General features: G+C 36.3%; 2 pseudogenes; one reads left to right on the top strand and one right to left on the bottom strand.

Annotated features, from left to right (window-relative positions):
* Window positions 1–4,866: 4,866 nt before the first annotated feature.
* Window positions 4,867–8,735, bottom strand: LOC122134010 (annotated as a pseudogene).
* Window positions 8,736–13,162: 4,427 nt separating this feature from the next.
* LOC109092819 lies at window positions 13,163–19,420 on the top strand (annotated as a pseudogene).
* The last annotated feature ends 1,022 nt before the right edge of the window (window positions 19,421–20,442 follow it).

The raw sequence follows: 20,442 nt of genomic DNA on the forward strand, positions 1-20,442 counted from the left end.
TGCCCTTTTGGATATTTCCTCAGTTTTATAACCCTGACAACAATCAGAACCATCCGAAGGTAAATCAGAGGCTAACCTTTCAAGTGACATGACGGATTGATGTCTTAGGCCCCTACAGTTTGGTACACTTAAATCGACCTGAGGTGCCACTCTACCGTTTGGAACAACGCATGACATTTTTCCCTACTTTTGGTTGTGAGTTATTGCAGGTTCGTGTTATAGTTTTTCCGCGTCACTCGCTCGCTATGCCTAGTTGCACCGTTACTAGACACAAAAAGGCTTCACAGTCTTATGGGCCTGCTTCAAAACAATATGGAGCTGGAGGTATCACCAATTTCCTGCTCTCTATGGCATCTGTCAGACAACATCAAATGCCCACATCGGAGTCGACCATTTACCACAATCTTAAATACTAATACAATAATCAGAGGTGGAAAGTAACGAATTACATTAATCGCTTTACTGTAACTTGAGTAGCTTTTCTGTGTACTCGAGTCTGCCCGTCTCTTACCAGTATATTTTTTGAAACTACTGTAATCTTTACTTGTTTGTAGTATCCTACTAGTTTATCATTTTGGTTGTTTGAAGTATTGCTACTTCGTCTGGAATTTCTAAACAACCCATTAAATTACTGAGTAAAAAAAAACAAAAAAAACAAAAACGTCTCCCTGGAAAATACTGTCACAGTAAAGTATGTAGTGACTGGGCAGCGAGTGGGAACAAATGGCGCTAAACATCACAAGAATGATTTTGAGACGGCACAAAAAACAAGGTTTCGTTAGATGTCTTTGCATTGAACACCGATGAAAAACGTAAACCCGTCATATTTCTGAAGTTGACCAATCGAAGGAAATGTGTGCAAGTTGTAATCCCCACCCTCTGCGCCTTTATTTTTTATGCTTATTATGCAGTGTACGCTGTGCTTGCATAGGGGGACCCAAACTAGCAGCTTACTCGAAATCTCGCATTAGCCATTCATACCCTTCGCTAAGCAGGTAGAGGTAAGCTGTAAATAAATGAGCTTTGTGCTAGTTGCAAATTGTGGTTAAAATGAAGCTTCGACATTTTTCCGTCAAGTTGAGGTGCCTTTGCACCAAATTAGCAAAATGTGACTGGTGCGGAGTGTGCCCGACGATAGTATACCGCGTTGCGATAATATACATAATTGTCAGTTTCTAATGATCGTGCGCGCGCCATTTTATAGTGCGTTCTTTCCACTAGTGTGCAATTCAGTCTGCTACAATGCATTTAGAAGATGATCACAAAATTGAGACGATTAGGGGCAGAAACTGTACATAATTTATCTAATTTCTGTGGTGTGATCTAACTCAAACTGTCAACAAACGAAGGCCGTCTTTTCACCTTTCCACAAAAATTACCCATGTATTTACCATGTCACCTACCTAGACATATTATCAAAAGTGTCAGTAACAAGTTAATTAAGCGACTTGTACGTTGAGACCACCTATCGCACGCCGCCTGTGTGTTGGGCCTTTTATTCACAACAAAAATAATTCCAAACACCACCAAAGCACAGTTTTGCTTATCTGAGCAACATGAACGTGTTTCGTTCATGAAGAATCAACCGTTTAAATGAATTCGGTTCAATCCTCACAAAACGACTCACTTTTAACAGTGAATTGCTGACACATACTGGCCATTTTAAATTTCACATTTACAGTATCTTTTTGATTTTTTTTTTAATAATTAATTTCTATAATTTCAAATGAGTATTCAACATTTTATGTATTGTATATTCAAAATTCATGAATGTGTAACTGACAGGTTAAATGCCATTCTGTTCCTGCACTAAACAGTGTGTAAATTCCATCTAACGTGCCAACTTCCGATGACGCTTCTGCATGTCATCTGCATTGAAAAGATGAGTCTGTTGATAATGATTGTGCCTTGGTGTGGTAACAGCCCAAATGTAGTATTATTTCTAAAATTAAACTGATTACTTTAAATTAAAACAGCACAAATGGCATTAAATTGAGGCCTGTCCCAGGGGGGTCAGGGCCGACGCCCTGCCGGAGTTTGGGTCCAACCCTGCCTGCCAGCCACGCACCAGATGAATTCACGTAGGTGCTTTGTGCAAATAGACAGACGTGACGAGAATGATTATTAGGTATGGTCGCCTGGGGCTACGGTTGTGTTGGGAGTATCTACACGGTGATATATACCTATAAACTGTGCAACGGGAGACGGTGGGCACTCCAGGAAACTGAGGTTCAGACATTCACTTGGGGCCAGTATTGGTATGACACATTTTGATTGTCTCAGACCCTTACCACTGTTAAAATGTAATACTAAGTAATTTATTTAGCCTGTCTGAGTCAAATTATATAATTGTGAGTACTAGTTTGTACATTTTACTCCATTGTAAGGCTACGCACTTGTTAGAGCTGTCACGGGTAGCTTGTACGACTTTCGTAGCCTTAAGTATACTTTCATTAAGGAGTGGTACTGGTACTTGTACTTGCGTAGAAAACGTTGTTATGTCTTCTATTACACATTTGCAGAGTAATTAATTATCATCATCTCACAACACACAATTCACCTATCGACCGTGTAACTCAACCCACCAGACATCTACACCTTATTCTCGCTGAGGCAGTTCTAGCGGGTGTTAAATCGAAGACACTTTGGCAGAAGTTAGATATTTGTAAGTCAGCAAAACGCATGGTAAAGATATATCATTTTCTTATAAATGTTCCCACATTACCTAGGGGAACTAATTGGCATCTGCTGGTGATAGGACAATAGCACAAGAATGAAAGGCACAGCATTCTACCAAATTTGAGAATGAAACGAATTGATTGAATGGAAACAGAAATGCTGTATTGTGAAATTAATAAGAAATTCCTTTAGTGGAGGTGGTGGGTTGACGCTGTTTATGGTTTTCGGCCTACAGGAGGTCATAGGGACCATTTTTCCAAAATGACACCTGACTGAAATCTCTCCGCACAAGAACCAAACAAACGCCACAGGACATAGGCATAGGTAACGAAGCATTATTTGATAACTCATACTTTTATGACCACAAGATGATGTTATAATTAAATGAAATTACCAACTTTACCAATGGTGTACCACTGGCCAATTTTAGGGCACTAGGTCTACACAAATAGATCGAGCCACCCTCTACCTCCAACATATCATACATGGTGAAAGCCTGTTAGGTCCGATCCGTGTTACACCTGGCAGATCTAATAAGTATTAAGGGCGCTTAGGCCATAGACCACCACCTCAATCTTCCATTTAATATCACTATAGATGTGTGAGGAGGATCCAATATCAAGTCAGACGACGGCACTTTGTGCTGACCTTTGAAACTAGAATACAGACTAAGGTTTGTTTGGTCTCATTCAAACTTTACACTAGGAACAACCATAAAAAAGGGGAAGAAATAAGTGCCAAGATTAAACACACAGTGGAGGTAAAAGGATCTCTAGTGTGTTATATTCAGACAAAAGTTCATCAAGTAGATTCCATTATTTCAAACATGCTTTAAGTAGTCTCAATTTTTTTTTCCAGACCAGCAGCTGGAGTCTAAAGCCCATTTCACTCGATTACTGTGTGGCACAAATTATGTCAGAACCGCCCACTGAAGACGTATTATTTACAAAAGATTTTAAAATCTTCAAGAAGGTAGTCTCATCGCGCAGCAATTATCTCTAAGGCCAACAATATTAGAAAAATAAACATAAGAAAACTAACATTAAATAAAAAGCTGGAGATAGCTTTTTTTTTTGTGTTTAGAGAGGCAGAGCAATGTATTAAGCGGATGAAATGTAATACTGGGTACAAAGGACAGTTGATAAACATCAAGTTGAATGAGTTTCTTGACACTGCTCAAGTTTCTAGGTCCATTCCCTCTTAGAATACTATTGGTCTACACCACATCAGGGTCAAAAGGCAGGCACTTCCTTTCCAGCGTGGAGAAGTTTAACTCTGTTCACCCCCTGCTCTGGGTGGGGGAGAGATTGTCTCGGCCCTATTTCAACATGCTCAGGGTGTTATCTTCAAAAGGACTTATTTTGCAAAATAACGGCTTAGATTGGCTACCGGTAATGTAGCACTGTGATACATTAATTGAGAATAACATGACAGAATTCTGGGAGAGAATAAAACAACATTGAGTGACAGAGAGTGTGCAAACTGCAAAGGTCCCTTTGACCAGCTCTAAGGGTACAGACCATTCCCCCTCAGAGGAAGCTCTCATTCTCATGAAGGACCAGTTTAAGTTAAAACGGTGCTTTCCATCTCAGTGTTGTGGTTCTTGGGTCGAGCTCCCGGTGAGGATGTTAAACCAGGGAGCAGTAACCCCCACAGGAACCCTAGACGCTTGCTGGTCATGATGATCGGACAGCCCTGGACACCGTGGTTCTGGATGCTGCTCTCCCAGAGGCCCTGGCGGTCTGGAGGATCTGTTTTCAACCAGTTCTTCAAAGGGCACACTGAAACTCAGTCCCGCGTCTTTGCGACTAGCCCTTATAATGGAACCACATGGGTTAAGGAAGGACAACAGAGGGAAAAACACAGTAAGGAGACTGGAAAGTAAAAAAAACGAAGAAAAATGGTGCTTTGATGCAGTCAACAGTTTAAGAGTACAAACATTAACTGACACACCTTAAAGATAAACCAATTGTTGAAAAAAAAAAAAAAGACACCCACAACCAAAATCAGCGGTGCCCAAACCCAGTTCCTTCCTTTGCAAACTGCAAGTTTTTGTAAAGAATGTGCAATCTTTTGACACTTGAGATCAAAACAGGTGTTGTTGGTGGGGGGGGTAACTACATAAGTATAAAAAAAATATGAATTATATCAGAAATAAGCGATCACAGAGTAGTAGCTATGACAGAAAAGTCTTATTGTTTGATGTTCCATGATCTCTTCAGGAACAAAGGCAAAAGTATTTGCCATTATACAAGCATACGTTCAACACAAATTCACTTTTTATGACTGAAAACCATTCTGACATCTGTAACTATTTCAAAGAGCCAGGAAAATATAAAGAAAATCCTGGCAAGACAGGATTGTCTGGACACAGACAGACCATCATGCTCATTCACATCCTCTGATGGCTAACTGGAGACTTTAGTGTCGAAAAACAAACTAACTTAAGATACAGGTAGGGCTATCCAAAACATCCAATCTAACTGAAAACAAAATGAATGGTAATAAAGAGGAAACATACCAATAAAAAGCATAGAGTGTTTTCGTGCAAACTTCAAGCCTTCATTCCGGTCTACTTCACGGTTGTCCTGAAACAGAGAGGTCTTTCTAATTATAATGCTGAGTCACCCCGAAACAAAGCAACAAAAAATATTACAGGAATCTCTCAATGTCAGCACACATAACTTCAACACTTGTCTTTAAGGCCACATTCCATTACTTTTTTGGCAACTTTCCTTACCAAAAATACAGGAGCTCATGTTTCTATTTAAATCATTTGTAAACAACGGTTTCTAACTTGTTTCAATAAACCAGAGAGGACTGTTTAAAATCTGCGCTTTTATTTTCTTGAGGAAAGTATACATTTTAATTTACTTTTTTTTCCCTTATTCTGAATGATTGTTTGAGTAAAAAAAAAAAAACAGCAAAGAAAGAAAGAAACTCATGAAGTGCCAAATAGACCCTGGCACACAGTATTTCGTATTTTTTGCATGTCTGGAATGACTGAAAAAATCAGCATCCAGAGCTTGGAAGTGTCCGTAAAATAATTATCTATAATCTGTTAGTAAGATTTAAAGACTTCAAAGCCAAACTGAACATTTAACTGAAGCCAAGGACATAGTTTTGCTTTTGACATTGGTAGGGACATGACGGGATATAACAGCACAGGCGACTACCTTTAAGTTCCGCCCATGTATTAAATGTGCGTCCTTGAAAGCGCACAGTTTTGTAACATATTTAGGATACTTTACCTTCTTATGTAATATCAATGATATAACATAGCCTACTTCAGATGTCTCCCAAATGACAATAACTTATACATAATTAACCATTTGATCAAAATTATTGCTAGGGACAATTTGGTAGTCGCTGGATATTGGTAGGGACATGTCTCTATCTAATTATACGCTCCTGACTGAACCCCTTTCATCATTACTTAAAGATTTTGAGTTTTCTAAAATTGAGGCTAGACTTGAAATTCTAGACCGAACATTAGTCGTTTATGGAAAAATATTCAATACAATTTTCAAAAGGAACTGGAAATTGTATTTTCATTGCGTTTGCCATATGTGGACATATGGACAATCCAAACACATTTGCAAATCATGCATGACTCTTTTGCGTTTTCACCCACACACAGTGACTGCCAAATTTCTTAAAATTGCCCTGAATAGTCCTCTATAGTCCTTATTTGCCTAGAATTCAACAGCAACAAAAATCCACCATCTTTTATTTCTAATTTAATAGCACCTTATCTTCCGTAATTTGCATTAACCAAAGTGACATCACAAGCTAATGTTTAAAATTTCAGATATACAGAGTAAATACCCTTTCTGTGGTCTACAAAAGAAAGCCATTAATAAGGGTGAGTATGATAATTTTGGGGGTGAATTTTTGGGGGTGAACCATCCCTTCAAGACACTGTTAACCTAAAACAACCTTCACAGCTGTATACCAAAACATTGTATCAAGCAGCTTTACATTCAGAATAACAATAATCAAACAAACCTTGTCAATTTTGTTCCCCACTAGCATTTTAACCAGGTCGTTGCGTGTACAGTATGTCTCCAGCTCATTAAGCCAGTTCTCAAGCCTTGTGAACGTGTCCGCTTTGTAACATCATACACTAAAAAAAAAAAAAAAAAAAGAAAAAAAAAAAAAAGAGAGAGAGAAAACGATAACCATTTCAATTTTACATTCAACAACTAGTATAAGAATTTGATTGAATTTGAAAATTAATATAAAGTATTGTTTTGATTGGATTTGAGAATGAATCTTGTCTTGTGATAACATTTGGCCAGCTGTATAAATTAATAAAGACATTAAATAAATAGATACACCTCAGAATGATCTGAGACGCACGAAACTCGCACAGCCATGTAGCTGTGTCTGAGACAATCATAAAATTATTGGACATTATAAAAAATATCTGTTTGCAGAACTCCTGACTGACCAATCAGAATAAAATATTTCAATGAAGCGTTTTTTAATTAGTGAAATCAAGTATTCAAAAACACTAACCCAAAATGACACCCTGGGCTCCCCTGTAGTAGCTTGGTGTTAGAGTTCTGAACCTCTCCTGACCGGCCGTGTCCTAAAACAGAAGTTCATGAGGATTTCAGCAGCTTTCTAAACAGACTACGTCACTTAATTCTACAAAGCACGACAGTGACATCTAGTGGAACAGGACAATTGTAAGAGTAGTGAACATGATAATAATCCACAAATAATTCAGGCATTTAAGACACTACATCCCTGAACTGAGTGTTGTTGAGCATTTATAAAAGATTTGGCTGTACTACAGCACTTACCCATATGGCCAGCTTTGCTCTGTTGCCATCTATTGCAACAGTTTTCACTTTAATAAATAACCAATGAAAAACAGAAATGGAGCATACTTTAAAATACACAAGGATTAAAAGTATATTTAAGGAGGTAAAACTAAAATTTTTTAACAACAGACTTCATTACTCAGTAAGTTTCTCATTGGTTTTGAGCATTAAACTGATTACAGGCCTGTTAATAATGTCTGGTTACTACCCGTAATATTCACAAATACATGACTCACCAATGGTCGCAGCTAATTCTGGGTCGAATGTGTCATCTGTGAAGCGTAGGAGCAAACTGGGGACATAATGGATAAATATAAGAAAATCAGTATTAATAATTGTTATAATTAAGTCATATTTCCTCACATTGTTTTCTTATAAAATTACACTTTCGTTTCTGTAAACATGACAACATATTCAGTTATGAAGAACTCTTTCACTTGCCCGAGTGGATGAGGAAGGTCTTCTTTGAAAAATTACTTTAACACTAATTTAGCTAAATCCCTTTGTCATCATAAGTAGACGTGTGTAAAGCACGTTTAAGTCTGTTTATGTTAAGTATTTGACCCCTCTATAAACTCTAAGGCCTGTATATTTAGAGCTACGTTAACTGCCACACCACACAATGAGCAGATAGCATGACAGCTACAGAAACAGCTGCCAGCTAACACTGCTGCTGCTCTTATTAAATATTTAAAGATATGCGACAACAGTAACAGTATACAAAAGTATTCATTACCAGAATATGAATTAACGTTACCAGAACTAAATGTCCATGGCTTTATAATTATTAAGCTAACAATCGACGGTGCTTTGAAGACAACACATCTGAAGGCTAAAAATACCACGAGGGGCACAATATAGCGCATTTCATTTCGTTCTTGAGGCCAAAACAACATTTAAAAGTTAAGTTTAATGTCTGAATAAAACTGGCAAAATCTGGCCACAGGCGACAGTTTTTATTATTTAAGTTTAGTTTTTTGATGGATAAGACGAGGCTAACGCTAACATTAACAACTCATCCAACTGTACGAGAAAGACTAAACGAAAAAACAAAATAGCGGATTCGGACCTCACCTTGATTTACCGACACCACTCTCACCGATAATTAAAATCTTCAAAGTCGTTAACACGTCGTCGTCCATGGTTTGGCTGTTTACCCTAAAGCTGGTTGAACTCGGTGTTGACTGCTGCTGCGCTGGAACTGCCGACTGGAGCGTGACGTCACGAGTACGCTTCATGTTAGATGTTTGCGTAAATCCCAAGCCATACTGTTGAAAGAAATTTGACTGAGGACACTGGGGCTACTTATAAAGATTTCATAAATGGTTCATAAGAAGATAAGAAGTGGAAAAACTACTCACGGATGAGGGATTGACTAAACAAAATAAAGCCCAAAACTCACCCATACAGTCAACATATTTTGTCAGTAAACATTTGATCACAAAGAAAACGTGAGCTAAATGTCCATTAAAATAGCTTGTTGTGTGCCCTGTTAGAACGTTTGGTTGCACTTTATGCCATTTCCATAGCCCACTTTTGACATTCTATTTAACAGCATTAATCTTTTACTGTTGTTTTAAACAGCATACAGCTGACGAAAACGTCTTTCAAAAAAAAACACTCAGTAGAACAAAAAACGCCATAAAAAACATTTTTGAAAGCTGTGTGATTTGCTGAAAATTTCATGATCTAGCCATGGCTTTACTGTACAGTGCGTGCTATTGCAAAAGATTGTAAGGTCTGTCTTTCACAGCATTGTTTTCAGGCCTTCTTCCCACTCTTTGACATCATCACAAGTGCACACTGTGCATCCACCACAGCCTGACCTCAGTTGTGACACTGCTACTGTTAAAACATCTCAGTACAGCCAGTCTTATTTGTACTTCCAGTATTTTTGTAAAGAAAGTATATATTATGGTTTTGGTAATGTTAAAAAATATCAGTATAGTCTGTCTTTGTTATATTTAATATAATCTTAACAACAAACAAGCGAACTATGGGTGAATTTGCTATGGACTTTTCATTTTTGTGTTTATAACAGAAAAGTTAAACAATATCACATGGGCTTTTTTCCCCAATATTGCTAGCGTGATTGCTAGTGTGATATTCATTTTAAACAACAGTTTAATAATAAACAATATGTAAATTAACGGATCGGGAAAAGAGATCAGGAAATGTCCACAAGCCAGGGACTTGGGGCGCCCATAGTGCAATGTATCATAAATAACAGCACTTCTGTTAAAACTTGCTTTTTACTTGGGTTAAGTTTACTATGGCAACAAAGTTGTAACACTGGATATAGAAAATGTACACAGAAAATGCCATTTTGTCACACTAAAATCATGTTAAAAGCAAGCATAGTGTTAATGCCTCGTGGCAATACTTGCTTATTTTTAAGTTAACTACTGCTCTTTACATGATGTTTATTTAGTAGTGTTCAGACACACAAATTTCAACTTCTACACTTACTTGTTAAAATTTCAGGAGCTCACCATTTCTCCAGTGTAACAGTCCACGCTGAGTCCAGAAACACAACTATACAGCACAAATGATTTTCTAACAGATCCTGCTGTATCATCAATGGTAACTATGTCACGGGTGATGTCACCCTGTACAGTTCTAGGATAGTAAAAATCATGCAGTTAATTAATGACGTATTCAAACAGAAATGGTGAACATGATTAACAGCAGTGATTATTTATTGAGATCAAAAATAATGTAGTAATGTAAGGAAAGTTTGGTAGTTTTGTATGTTGGTTCAGGGTTGGCCTCATCTGATGTTCTCTGAGGGGTTGGCATCATCTCAAATCTTCAAAAGAGGCTGGATCCAGTTTGTGTAATCTCTAGTTACCTTGGGTTGCCCATCCGTGGCAGAAAGCAGAAACAAAAAAGCAAGAGAGAGAATAATTAGTGTAGCTGCTGTTCATAACTTTTCAAGCAAAGGAATGATAATGTTCCTCTGATCAGATATAACTGGATCCAGACTTTTAGACAGAGAGTGTGTCTGAGCCCCGAAACAATATCAGGAAGGCAATTTTCAGAAAATATGTTTTTGCAAAATGAAAATCCCAACATAAGTATAAGGATTACTTTATGTCATTCTGTAGAGATTTATGTTCACGGGAAGAGAAATACTGCACTTTGTACGTCCTAGTCGCACACTAACTAAAGAATTACAGCAACACTACTGTTTTATATGACGTTATGAATAGTAGAATGTTCAAATACAGATCAATTTAACATACCAGCAGTGTGTCTGTGATAGCGCCAATTTTAAAGCTATATTTAAAATGAATTAAAACAACAACAATAATAATAAAGTAAATTCAAAATTTTTCCAGCATGTTAACTTTATCGCCATTGTCAGTGCATTTGATTATAAACACTTTAACACTAGTTAAATACGGTTAATAACCAGTTCCAGTTAAACAACAATGACACATAATATATAAATAAAATAAATCGTATATACAGGCATTTTTCCTAATATAGATGTGTTTTTTTTTCTTACAGTTTTTATTACTGATTGCAGAAGAAATGCAGAGAACACTGAGAAATTGCAAAGTATGTGATTTTGAGTGTGCTAAACTTCCTTACAAATGTGTATTTACAAATACTATTTTTAAAAGTAGATGACATACAAGTCCCCAGGAATGCCTTTAATTTTTTAGTTAAATTTAAAACCATAAAAGGGCTTATCTGTACATTCACACTATACCCCACCCGATACTTTAACCCATTTTCCAAAGACAAGAAATATAATACATTTTAATTTAATTGCAAATAGCATGCAATTATCCCAAAGTTTATCACATTCAATTTGCACTAAAGTATATTCTTTTAAAGTATATGTTTTCCTTACTTTTTTATTTGTATGCCAAAGTCTGCTTCTTTTTTTCACAAGGGTATATAGTTGCTATTCACTGCAGAGCTCAGGTCATGGTGACCAGACTCCCATTTTTCTTTCTCTCTAATTATTGACATTTGACCCCTGGGCCTTAACCTGGAACACAATACAGTATGGATCTTTATGGGTCTAGCAATGTTGAGGTACAGGAGTGAGTATGCATGTGACACTCTTGGGTTGTACCAGTTCCAGTTTTGTGATGCTCGGACTTATTCCACTGTCATATCAGCAAGGAGGAAAAATGCTGCTGCTTCTTCTTCACCAGAGAGATCTTTTATTTTTAATCCATCTATAAACTTTTTCCTGATATACAAAGACAAAAATAACCGAATCTGTAAATGTATTAATTTGTATGAATACATGCATGCCCAAAACTATTATTTAAACACCCAGTTAAAATGATCTTATATTTGGCCATATTTTTCGTTAAAAACACATGCTTTATTAGGTCCTAAAAGATGTCCATTTATGGTGAGGTTTGTAATTTCTCAAGATCCCTCTCCAATTTCTCTTAGAATCTCTGCCAGTTTTCTATAGTTTTCCCATTGTTTGCAACTTCAGAGGTCCATTGTTTCACTGGGAGCTAATTGCTCCTCATTTACAGGAGGTACCTGGATCACTGCTTCAGAAAATTGTTTCCTTTCAGAAGAAGCTCAACCTTTTGATTATAGGTTTGAGGAGCAATTCTAATGGAAATAATTACCACAATAACAAAAGACAAAGTCTAAAGAGATCCTTTGTGCCAGCACACTCTGGAGAGATGAGATATGACCTGCTTTTTATATTCTTTTTGTCTTTTTGACATCACTTGCAAATTTCCATAAATGAGCATTTTACCACCGATCAGATGTAAGTCATTCCCCACAAGTACCCATGTCCATCATTACATTAAATATGGGTTTGTATGCTGTCAAGTTCAAATATTTCCCACCAATGGTCATTATCCAGTAACAATTTCTCATAATTTTAAGACGATATTAGAATTATTTGAGTAGCCTTTATAAAATACATGAAAAATATTCCAGGTGTTTGACAACTTTTGCCCTCTTCATGTAATCCCAGATGTGAATTTATGCTGTCATGGTCATACAAATTAAGTACAAAAATCCCACTGAATTAAAGTACTGCAATTAAAGCTGAATGGACTATATGGAAAACAACATATGTAACATCATAAAGTATTTATTTACATTTTGGGGGAAAATATCTAACATTCAAGCACCATTATGCATGCTCCACCCAAAAGGAGAGGGCATGCATGCATACAGTAACAAAATATGGTGTTACATATTCAAATGAGGCATATATAATCCGCACATCTCTTCCCCGCCATGTGTAGCCTACAGATCAGTGCACATCTCTGCAGTAGTCAAGGTGTCCTGCATCACAGGCTGCACTGAAAAGCCCGTCCGGCTTTGTTTTGAAAGTGTTGGTAAGTTCGTAGGGCTTCACCCGTGGTGGTTTGTCACTTTACAGGCTTTGTTTTGAAGCAGGTCTCGGAGGAGGATTTTACTTTTTGAATGACCTGAAATCCAACGACATAGTGGAGCAGTTTACAAAAGAACCGAAAAACGGCCCCGCGCTAAAGTGGAGAGGCGAGTCTTTCCAAGAAACCTTTCCACAAATTGACTCCCAATTCTCCATTATACGATTGAACAGTGACGGGGTTTTTGCATCTTTGATATTCTCCTGTCAAACAAACATACTCAGTGCTGCCGCAACTAGAGGAGATTCATCCGCATAGATGGAGAAGTTAGAAGAATCACATCAGCTCGTGACGCACAGCAGTTTGGTGTTTTCGGATATTTGCGCAACTGTGAACGGAACGTGCAACTCTAACGTAATGCTTGATGTTCTAGATTACAATGCCAAGCCAACATAACGTATCCTGTGTACTGTCATTCCGAATTCAACTGTATCCACATGGGAAATATCATTGGTAAGGTGGAGGTGGATCACAATGGAGTTGTTCGAAGTGCAAAAGCAATGAGACTTTTCTATTATCTGCAAGATAGCAATAATACACTGGAAGATGCCTGGCTTCAGGATTTTATAGACTTGCTCTCTAATGTAACGACCTCTAAAACTGAAGTAAGTATCTTTGTAGTCACTACTGAATCTGTGTATGACCATTGTTTTTCCCAGTTTTGAATCTTCTAATAAATTCCATATAAATTCAAGAACTACTAAGAATGCTACATGAAAGATTATTTTTTGGTGAACTCTAAAATGGCATGAGCCAATCACAATTACATTTTAACTCTGCCAGTTTTCTAAATTATGGAACATCATTAATGTTGCATAATATTTTTGCACTTCATATAAGAGTGCTTAACCATTTGCATATTCAGTGGCTTCAAGATGTAGGACACTTCAGCCACAGTTAAGACATAACATGCCATTTGCAAGCATTTCATGAAATGTTTGTGGTGAGCTATCTTTATAATAAATTCCAAATGGTTTGAGCATTCATGCATTATATTTAGGGGGGTTTCTGTAGCCTACCTCATACTGTGATTCTTAGTTTTATCAGTCTTATATAGGTGACTAAACAATAATTCTTTTTGTCAGGTATCCTATTTCACATCCATGTCAAGACAACATGAGTTTGAGAAGAGTACCCTATCTGTCACTGAACTTTTTGCAATTACTTATTTTCTTGCCATCTCATTTTCATAATATCTTGCCTAAGGTTTGTGTAATACAGATCATGAACTAAAAACATTTAGATTACAAATCTGATATAAATTGTAAATAGTTATATATTATTTAATTTTGCAGGTTTGATAACGTGAGGCACACAAAATATAAAATATAAATAAAGCATGGGTGGCTTCTCTTGGAGTTTTCGCCACTGCACAAGCAGTGCTGTCCAGCTTTGGGTTGCTGTTACTCATAAAGGTGTCATTTGTTATTACTGTGGCATCTTCTCCATTCCTTATACTTGGTAAGATATTGTATCGTAGATAATGTTTATTATCTTTACTGTTTGAACTTATTCAACCCTACAATTGGTACAGGATCTGCAAATCTGATTCACAGGTTATGGGTTTTTCTAATAAAAAATAAAATAACTGGGGATAGTGATGTAAGCTCCACTGCATAGAACAGAAATAAATTGGTCCCTAAACTGAAATGTTACCTAAATAACTATTAAGTAATATACAATCCCATTCTAAAGTTTTGCTGCTCTATATTTTATATAACAGACCCAAAATATTTAATATTTAGAATATTTAAATGTACTGAAATAATTTCAACATTTTGTAGCAAAGTTCACTATTAGAAGACCCACTGGCCCAGCATCTGATACACCCCTTAACTGTCAACCCCCATTTTTTAAAATAGGCATTAAAGTGCACTATCCAAATTTAAATTGTTATAATTTCAATTGGTTGGTCTCCTTTTAAAGAAGTCAGCAGAAGTGGAAAAAATTAAATATCAAAAAGATATAGAAGTTTAAAGTTACTGTAAAGAAAATGCACTGTACAATTTTTATTATATTTTATTATAATAATATTTTATTTTATTATTTTATTATGCCTAAATAAGTTATGTTCCAAAATTTGAAGTTGATATGAAAAAAAAAAAAAAGTGGTTTCTGTTGAGATTTTATTTAGGGCGTTATACCACAAACAGCCACTGGGTGCCATCCCAAACTCCATTTAATTTTTTTATGCATTTTTCTGCCACAAATGTACGGAAGAGGATGGGGCCAAGCAATAATAAAAAAAAAAATAAAACCATCTCGAGATTAAAAGTCATTATATTGCGAGATTTTTAAACTTGTTAGATTTCGAGAGGAAAGGAAAAAAAGTCGAAATACAATCTTGAGAATAAACTCATGAAAATATCAAGAATAAAGTCGTTGTGTTTCGAGATTAAACTCGTTAAATTTCGAGAAAAAAAGTTTAAAAAATACAATCTTGAGAACAAACTCATTAAATTTCGAGAATAAAGTCGTTGTGTTTCGAGAAAAAAACTCGTTAAATTTCGAAAACAGGAAAAATAGTCGAAATAATCTTGAGAATAAACTCATTTAATTTCAAGAATAAAGTCGTGTTTCGAGAGAAAAAAGTCGAAATGAAATGTAGAGAATAACGCATTCGATTCAGTGTTCATTGCATAGCCTATAGAGGACATGGCAGATTTGGATCACTTAGTCAAGCTATATTTTAGACTTTCTTTCAGTAACAAAGAAATACTATCAACTTTAGCTAATTATGACACATAATTAGCATACGAACTTTAAAGAGAATTTGCAAGCGGCTAGGTCTTTTTAGAAAAAAAAATCAGTCCAATTTGCGCGATGTAGGTACTCGCTTTTTGTCCCAACATGCAAGGTTATCGCTGGCTTCACCACCCAAATGCACTCTGGCACTTGGACAGCTATGATAAATTAAAACCGTACGGCATTGCCATTTAATGGTAAAAGAGGATTAGGGCCAAGCAATAATAAAAAAAATAAAACCATCTCGAGATTAAAGTCATTATATTGCGAGATTAAACTCGCTAAATTCGAGAGAAGAAAAGTCGAAATACAATCTTGAGAATAAACTCATGAAATATCGAGAATAAAGTCGTTGTGTTTCGAGATTAAACTCGTTAAATTTCGAGAAAAAAAAGTCGAAATACAAATCTTGAGAATAAACTCATTAGAATATCGAGAAATAAGTCGTTGTTTCGAGAAAAAAACTCATTAAATTTCGAGCAAAAAAAAGTCGAAATACAAACTTGAGAATAAACGCATTACATTACACGCCATTAATGGCAATGTACGGTTTGTATTTTAAATTTATCATAGCTGTCCAAGTGCCAGCCAGAGTGCATTTGGGTGAAGCCAGCGATAACCTTGCATTTGTCCTCTGGTTGTCATTTCATGTTGGACAAAAGCGAGTAGCCTACATTGCGCAAATTGGACTGTTTTTTTTTTCTTCTAAAAAGACCTAGCCTCTTGCAAATTCTCTTTAAAGTTCGTGTGCTAATTATTATTGTGTCATAATTAGCTAAAGTTGATAGTATTTCTTTGTTAGCTACTGAAAGATATAGGCTATGCAATGAACACTGATCGAATGCGTTATTCTCTACATTTCATTTCGACTTTTTTTTCTCGAAACACAACGACTTTATTCTCGAAATTAAATGAGTTTATTCTCAAGATTGTATTTCGACTTTTTTTCTCGAAATTTACGACGTTTTTTTCTCGAAACACAACGACTTTATTCTCGAAATTTAATGAGTTTATTCTCAAGATTGTATTTCGACTTTTTTTCGACTTTTTTTCTCGAAATTTAACGAGTTTAAATCTCGCAATATAATGACTTTAATCTCGAGATGGTTTTATTTTTTATTATTTGCTTGGCCCTAATCCTCTTCCGTAATTAATAATGGCGTGTAATGTAATGAGTTTATTCTCAAAATTGTATCTTTTGACTTTTTTTCTCGAAATTTAACGAGTTTTTTTTCTCGAAACACAACGACTCTATTCTCGATATATTAAATGAGTTTTATTCTCAAGATTGTATTTCGACTTTTTTTCTCGAAATTTAAACGAGTTTTAATCTCGAAACACAACGACTTTATTCTCGATATTTAATGAGTTTATTCTCAAGATTGTATTTTCAACTTTTTTTCTCGAAATTTAATGAGTTTAATCTCGCAATATAATGACTTTAATCTCGAGATGGTTTTATTTTTTTATTATTGCTTGGCCCTAATCCTCTTCCATACAAATGTCTAGATTTTTCTGCCAATATTATTTCTATCATAAAATACCACCAAAACCATCAAATATGGAATCCTGCGACTCACGACCTTTCCAATGACATGTTTTTATTTCAAGATTATAAAAAGTTTTGATTGTAAAAGACCAATAAAGAAAAATATGCATTTTGTAATAAGACACTTGACAACCGCCCGCCTAAGGGGGAGGAGTATGCCAAAAGATTTTAAAATACCATTTCCATGATAATGCAATGTCCAGTTTTAAAATGGTTTTGGGCTTCTAATCTTTCAAACGATATATAATTTATGATAATTACTAAAATATTTGATAGAGAAAAAGGACAACAAAATAAAAGAGCACCAAGCGTCCCACAGGTAGGATGGTGACAATTATTAAGGGGGTTTTAACTCTTTCTACCATTTTGGACAGAAAAAATGTAAATGTAACAATTAACATGATTTTATACATGTATAACTGACCAATATGCATATATATTTTGAGACATGGACAGATTTTCAATGCCATATAGAATATATATATGATGGGTTGTTTTTCTAAAAATGGCCATGTGATTAAAAAAAAAAGGTGCTGGATTAAGGAGGTGACACATCTTACCCCACACACTGTAGGTAGCATTTGGATAAATGGTTTAAAATGCATAAATCCAAATGCACAAAGAGCACTACATTTCATATTCTCCACAACTGACAGATTTTCATTTCAAGATGTGAAACTGTTTTTTAGGAATCGGTATTGATGACATGTTTATCATGATCTCCAGCTGGCAACGGACCAACATCCAAGACACAGTGCCAAAACGCATGGCTGATACCTACAGGGAGGCAGCCGTTTCCATTACTATCACCACCCTGACTGACGTGCTAGCCTTTTACCTCAGCTACGGCAATCCCTTCGGCTCTGTTCGGTCTTTCTGTCTGTATGCAGGCACAGCCGTCTTGTTCTGCTACTTCTATAACATCACTTTCTTTGGAGCTTGTTTGGCTCTGAATGGCAGAAGAGAGGGGGCGAACAGACACTGGTTAACCTGCATGAAGGTCCCAGAAGAGGTCCCACCAGGACGGTCTAAAGTCTATACTCTCTGTTGCGTTGGAGGATCTTACGACCATAACACAGGCACTGAGGAAGAGCACCCAATGACACTGTTCTTCAGGAAGTATTATGGACCATTTTTGACAACAGTTTGGAGTAAAGCTTTAGTCATTTTGATTTACTTAACATACATTGCTGTTAGTGTTTATGGTTGCTTGCAAGGCATTGATCTCAAGAACCTAGCACTTGATAAATCATACATCATCCAATACTACAAAGCTGAAAATACATACTTTGATTATTATGGTCCAAATGTAATGTTAACCATCAACGGCACATTTTCATATTGGTGGGAGAAACAAACGCCATTCAACTGAGAGTCATGTTTTGTACAAAAGTTTTCAGGAATTGGATTTTGTCAAGATACTTGTCAACACTGCTTGGCTTCCATTCCTTTGAAAAGTATGCAGAGGAACACAGTCATAACATCAGCTCAGAAGGGCAATTTAAAAGACATTGCTTTTATGAGTTCCTGGACCACCAACCAATGCTCAAACAGGATGTCAACATAACCAATAACAACATAGCTGCTTCACGTCTGTTTCTTCAGGACATTGTTCAGAATTCAAATGAGAGGAGCATATGAACTCACTACGGAAGACAGCAGGCGAGCTGCCCATGTCCACTGTTGGTCTCCCATCCAGCGTTTATATACCATGATCAATATACAGTAGGTAGGGCTTATCACTCTTCAGACCGTCACTGTGGCAACCCTAGTAATGCTGCTCATCTCCCTTGTTGCTGATTCCAAATCCTCTTTGTGCCTTGTGGGTTGCTTTTGCCATCGCTTCAGTCATTTTGGGACATCACCGGTTTTATGGCACTGCTAAACGTAAGTTCTTGATTCAATCTCCATGACCTTAAACCTGGTCATTAGCATTGGCTTTTTCTGTGGACTTCTCTGCTCATATCTCCTACACGTTTGTGTCCAGTACTAGCCCGATGTGATGAAAGAGTTGTGGAGGCAACGACACACCTGGGTTACCTCATACTTCAAGGGGCTCTGTCTACAATTGTGGGTGTAGTTGTGCTTCCAGCTGCTACATATTCAGAACGTTCTTCATCATTGTGGTCCTAGTCATTACTTTTGAGCTGCTTCATGACATTGCTTTTATGCCAGTATTTCTAACTTTCTTTGGATTTTGCCACAAATTATGGCAGCACTGAATTCAAAAATCAAACTTCTGATTTTTTCTTCATTATGTCCCATCTCTTTTTTAATATACTGTAAAATAACATTTTATTAAATAAAAGTAAGACAAAAAAGTACAATTTTCTTGTAGTTACTTTTAAAGCACTTAGAAGCAGGTTCAAAGTATAGTGAAGGCAGATTTTCAAATGTTTTTCAACATATATCATTCCAGAAATGTGCAAAATGTAATGTAGTTGAAATTCATAGTGAGTAACTGTAATATGATTGCAGTAACATGTAGACTGTCATTTTGATACGTCAACATTTTTATTAAATCCGAGTGATTGCTGTTTCCTTCCACTGAAAGTCTGTTTTACCATATTTGATGTGATTATGCATGTACTTTTATTAGCGTTAATATGTGAATAAAAGCTTATTCTAATTAAACTGCTCAAATTAAAGTGGATTTCTTTTTACAATCTATTTGATGAACCGTTTTGGAACTCGTCAAAATGTTGTGTGGAAAGGACTTTAAAATGGAGGGACAGGGATCTGGGATTTCATTTAAAAATATCTTCATTTGTGTTTCAAAGATGAAACGACAGTCTTGAAACATCAGAAGTGTGAGCATTTTAGTGTAGCTCCCATCCAAATGAAAATGGTGTCATTTTAACTGTGTGGCTTCTAGAGGAAGCTAATTACTTTTCAAAGCAAAGAGACGTAACTGGGGTGAAAATCCTCAGACTTATAGAGTTGAGGACCAGTTCAGCAACCATCTAGCAGCTCACCACCTTGGCACCAAGCTTTTGTGTTCCTATGAATTTTCGTCATAAAATGGAACCCCCCGCCCCCCCCCCATTAATTAGATCTTTGTTTATTTTATAATGGTAACTGTTCTTTGGCATGCGAGAGTTATTTAAATAAACTTTTTTAGTTTAGACTCGTCTGGTTGTGTATTATTATGTTGTTCTCGCATTGCAGTTGTTTGTGAGTACATGAATATAAGGAAAATAATTTTCAATTACAAACCAGGCAGAACTCAGACTAAAATCAATCT

This window comes from Cyprinus carpio, chromosome B2, assembly GCF_018340385.1.
Source record: "Cyprinus carpio isolate SPL01 chromosome B2, ASM1834038v1, whole genome shotgun sequence".
Lineage (NCBI taxonomy): Eukaryota > Metazoa > Chordata > Actinopteri > Cypriniformes > Cyprinidae > Cyprinus > Cyprinus carpio.